The following is a 5,293-nucleotide window of genomic DNA, read 5'->3' as shown; positions in this document are numbered from 1 at the left end:
GGGAATTCAAGTTGAGATTTGGGTGGAGACACAGCTGAACCATTTCACTGGGTGATGAAATAATCTGTACAACAAGCCTCCATGACACAATTTATCTATGTAACAAACCTGTACATCCTACACATATACCCCTGAACTTAAAATAAAAGTTAAGAGAATTAATAAATGTTTGTATATGCATATATATTACTTATATATACACATATATTTATATATTATATATGTATAAAATACATATGTATAGATAGAGTAATATAAAACAAGAAAATCTAAGAGGAAACAAGCTTGGCCTAATTTTATTTTTCTATAATAATTAAAACAATTATTTTTAGAACTTTGTGTATACGACAAAGTGCTTTTTTTCAGTTCATATGGTTGCAACAGCCCTTATGAACGATATAAACATCCCTGGCCTGACTGCGTAAATGTTGAAGGTAGACCTGGTTCTGGATTCCCGAGTCAGAATCTTCCAGTTGTCCACATCCTCACAAGACCAGAGAAGCCAGAGGAGATTTCTATTCTGGAAAGGAGTGAGTGGACGGCACAACTGGTTTGGAGACACGACAAACTGCACCTGCATTTACAGAAGCAACGCACACAGGGAACGTCCTAGCGCCATCTGGTCTCACACACACGCTTGGGACTCATGGTGGGGGACCCCGGCCTCGGACAGCCCTGTCACTGCCCAGCTTGGGAGGCCTGGGCAGAAGTCATGCAGATCGTGGATCTTCCCGTCCAGCACCTCTAGGAAGCTCTTCACCTCCACCTCCAGGGGGCGCTGTCGGGATTTGCTCTCCTCAGCGTCTGTCTTTAGGGAACGCGCTTTGTCTTCCAGGTTTTGATCCTCTCTCTGCCGCCTCCATCTCCTCAGAGACGCCGTCGCGCTCTGACCTGAGCTGAGGTGTGAGTTCACTTTGTTTCCGGAGATCTTCCAGCTCTGCCTCCTGTTCTCGGAGCTCGGCCTCCAGCTCCTCCATCCTCCTCCTCAGCTGCGTGTTCTTCTTCTTCTCTCTGGGGATCTCACGGCCTCTTCCTCTGCTCCGCGCTGGCCGCCGACTCCTGCAGCGCCGTGGGCAGCCGGGCGTCGCTCTCCCGCCGGGCCTGCAGCTCCACCTCCCGCCTCTTCCCGTGGGCAGCGCCTGCGTCCTGGCCGCCTTCAGCTGGTGGTTCCCAGACTGCAGGTGCCGGTCGGCTGCAGCGGCGTGAGAGGCCTTTCCGTCGTCCGTCCCGTTGACACTGGATGCCGGAGTAGAAGATGGGGCTCCACGCCCGGGTTCTCGGGGATGATCACTCGAGGGCTGCATGTTCTCCTGGGTCTTGTTTTTTTCTATCTTGACAGCTTCTTCCACCTCCCGGAATTTCTCTGCAAACTTTGTCAGCTGCTGCTCAGAGGAAAACCCCAAACCAAACGCCGTGTTGGCTCTGCTGTCGGCCCACTGCCCAGACGTCTGTGACATGTTGGTGAAGGTCGTGTTTGGTGTGATTGTGCTGTTTATGGTCACCTTGGCTCTGTCCACACTAACCATCCGAAAGCTGTTCCTTGTGACATCATAGAAGCAGGAAACGGTGACCACCTATTGTTCGAGCAGCAGGCATCCAGTTCTTGGTGTTTGGGTCAGTCTGGAAGACCTGCCCTGGTGGGTGAGGATGGGCTGTTCTCCCATCTCTGGCGCTGCTCAGGCGACCACTCCGACCAGGCATCTGGTGCTCGCTCTCCGCCCGTTGTGCATCCGCTCCCTGAGCAGCACATGTGGCGGCGCCTGCGCGCCTGGCTCAGCCCTGGTGCCACTCCATTCCGCCAAGCGGGCTGGGCGGGGACTCTGGAAAGAATCATTCTAAGAATTAAATTAAAAGAATAATCTGTAATAAGGAGACGTCAGAATTCCATCTCAGAAAAAAAATTGAAAATATGTAATACAAAGTCCTGAGAAAAAACCTTGAAGCACAGGAAGGTCTCATGTGTAAGTAGTTTGTAATATGTTTATTGTTAAAATTACTACCTGTATGTTGTTTTGAAAAATTGAAGCAAAGCATAATGAAATTGTTTTGTGCTTATCTAGTACAACAGCCTGGTTAAGAAAACTGAAGAGCCCTGTAATCGTGAGGAGGAGACCTAATCCGTGAGAGAGGCTCTAGTTCCTGTGTGGACACACACGTTTGCCGGCTTCTGCCCATCTAGGAGCTGCTTCCTGAAGCCTTCAGGAGGCAGGAGGCAGGAGGGTAAATGAGTTTCTCAGGATAATCTAATCACATCTGACTGGGAGAAAACATTAATTACCTAGGACAGATTAAAAAATATGTAGTTAAAACTTCATTGAAAATTGAGACATTTTGATTGTATATATTTATAGGGAATAAAGCTATGTCATGATTTATGATTGTAAATCAGAATAATTGAATCGAGCTCGTTGACATATATATCGTCTCAAATCCTTATTTCTGTGTGTGTATGTGACAGGGACATTTGAAATTTGTTCTTGGCTATTTCAAAAAGACCAATACACTATGTTTAAGCTTACAAATAGACATCAATTTATGTAAACTATAGAGAATGATCAAAAGGAGTTATGGATTACTATAATTTATATTAAGTTAATCATTGACCTTCATTCTTTAGGACATATTTTATAATTATTTTATAATTTTTTATTATTTTATTATAATAAATATAAAGACTACACATGTATGCATAACTTTGTGTATTTACACATATGTCTATAGGTATAAATTAATGTCCCTGTAGCTACGTAATAGCTGATATCAACAGATGTTAACAGAATTCTAAAAGAACAAGTGCAAATTATTAGGAAGAATTATTCCTTGAAGGTATGTATTTTTAAAAAATACCCTTACATATAAATTTAAAAAATACTAAAACACAATTCTCAATTAAAAAATTCATGGCAAATAACCATAGTAAAATATCGCAACCTAATAAGACTCCAGAGTCCTGCAAAAACAAGCCTGCCTCCTGCAGCTGAGAAAGGAAACCTCCCTGCATGGCCCTGCAGGGAGGTTTGTGTCTGGGCTCACACTGTACTCCCCTCACTGTGTCTCTGGTACAGTACAAGGCCGTGTCCTCAGTTTTCAGGCTGTTCATTCGCAGATGAAGCGTGTTCTTGGCGTTATCTCTGGAGATGGTGAATCGGCCCTTCCGGAGTCTGTGAGATATGTACTACCACCCTCAGGATTAACTTGTCCAACCCACTCCAGCCTATTCCTGGAGCCTGGTGGGCACAGTTCATGTAGTAGCTACTGAAGGTGAATTGAGAGCCTGCACAGGAGAGTCTCAGGGACCCCCCCAGGCTTTGCCAAGCCTCCCCCATACTCCACCAGCAGCACCTCACACCGGACACCTGCAAACACAGAGACACCCTGGTCAGAAACTGCCACACAGATCCACTGTTTCTTTCACTCATGTCCCCTCACACTCAACATCTCTCATTTTCCATAAATCACCTTTCAAAATAGCAACAAGCAAAACCCATCTCAGCACAAAATCCATGGTGATTCCTCTGTGTTCGGTGCTGATCACTGAATGAAAACACCTGGGAATTCTGGGGCTAGGCTCCTCTCTCAGAGCTGCAGGGTCAGAGCTGGCCTGGTTTTTATCAGTAGGGGGAGGGCCCTATTTGCATGTCTCCTGCTATATAGCAAGCTCAGGGGTGGGACAACTGAGGAGAAGGCAGTGCCCAGAGCAGATGAGAGTGTCCTGGAAAACACTGGGGCTAATCCTACCTCTCTGGAAAATATAGCTTCAGATTATGTGATTGTGCCTTGATAATCATTTAGCACACATCAGCTTATTTATTTGTTACATATTTGCAGAATATATCTAATGCAAGTGTCAATGTTACATTTTTAGAGAAGATAAATGACACACAGAACAGAGCAGTTGTGCAATGTGTCCGATAACACACACCTGGCCAGAGTTAGCCCTATTATCTCTGTCTGTGCCTCCAAACACTGGAGGAGGCTGCTCCTATGAGACAACTCCAGGGCAGTGTGGGATATGTCTAGAGAGGTTTTCGGGATGTCCCACCTGTCATAACAACTTTTTGTAATTTTGCTTTTTCTAGTGTTTTCCTGAAATATGCAATCAGTGTTCACATGTGTGTATTTTCAGGAGTCCGTGATAATTCAAGTGTCAATATTCATCTCTTTCTTATTTCTCAGCAAATATATTCATTTTTGTTGCTGCTTTATTCAAAACATCCATCAATAATGAAATCAAATTGACAGTGCAGCATTTGGAAAATGTTGATATATGTGTGCAGTCATTGAATCCGCACTTCAATCATGTTGTTAGCAATTGAATTAGCCCTCTTATTTTTTCTTTCACTTCTCTGTAATTTTATTTGACCACCTTGTTATTCTCACTACCCTATTCTCAGAAAAATTTAGATCTCCCTGTTAATTTTTATACAAATTATGTAACATGAAATTTCCTGTGAATTCTTTAGCTTCCATCACTCAGCACAATTATTTGATAATGTCCCCATGTTCTTATGTGAAGGAGGCATGCCTTGATTTCAATGGTTCGTTGTATTTCAGACATGAATATTTCTCAAATTTTTTAACAATGCACCAAGTAATGGGTATTTGATTTGTTGTCTTAGCTTCTGAATTTTGTTTAGAAAGCAGATACTAAGCATGGGGATGGAAAAAATGAGAAAACGATGATCTTATTCTGACCTCATTAACAAAAAACTTGAACGACTACAAAAAATAAACCCTTCAACATATCTGAGTTGATGTTACAGAGAAAAAAAATCTCTGTATTCTGAGAAAATCGGGGCCTGCAGAGAGAACTAGGGTCCACTTATTAGAGTAACTGGGGCAGGTGCCACTCACAGCATCATATTGAAGAAGGAAAAAGCTAACCTGGAAAAGGTTCATGAGTTTTGAGGACGTGCGTGCTAATGGTGTGTGAGTGTGAAACTCCCGGCACTTGCAGGCTTTTCCTACAGAATTGGGGAAATCCCCAGACAACTCACCCACCTGCTGTCCTGTGGTGTGGACTGGGAAGGAAGAACAGCAGCTCCATTCAATGTTGAATCCCCCTTCACTATATGTGGGAGACATTTATTAAATCTTGTGTCCTGTGGGCACTGGTAGAATCAACTAGAACACAAGGAAGCAGAGGACACCAAGGAAACTCTACCCAGAAACACCTCCCATCTCTTTCCTGCAGAATGAAATCCTGAATCTGTGGGGTAAGGACAGTGGGTCAGAAGCTGAGGACACTGACGAAAAACCACTGCAACTGGGAAGAGACACTCTGACACTGGGG

At 43.9% G+C, this 5,293-nt stretch overlaps 1 pseudogene; it reads right to left on the bottom strand.

The window, feature by feature from the left end:
* Positions 1-625: 625 nt before the first annotated feature.
* On the bottom strand, positions 626-1,664 carry LOC112618026 (annotated as a pseudogene).
* Between the last annotated feature and the right edge of the window lie 3,629 nt (positions 1,665-5,293).

Source organism: Theropithecus gelada, unplaced genomic scaffold, assembly GCF_003255815.1.
Source record: "Theropithecus gelada isolate Dixy unplaced genomic scaffold, Tgel_1.0 HiC_scaffold_811, whole genome shotgun sequence".
In the NCBI taxonomy this organism is placed as follows: domain Eukaryota; kingdom Metazoa; phylum Chordata; class Mammalia; order Primates; family Cercopithecidae; genus Theropithecus; species Theropithecus gelada.
Note: the sequence above shows the minus strand (reverse complement) of the source record. Positions and strands in the feature narration are given on the sequence as shown.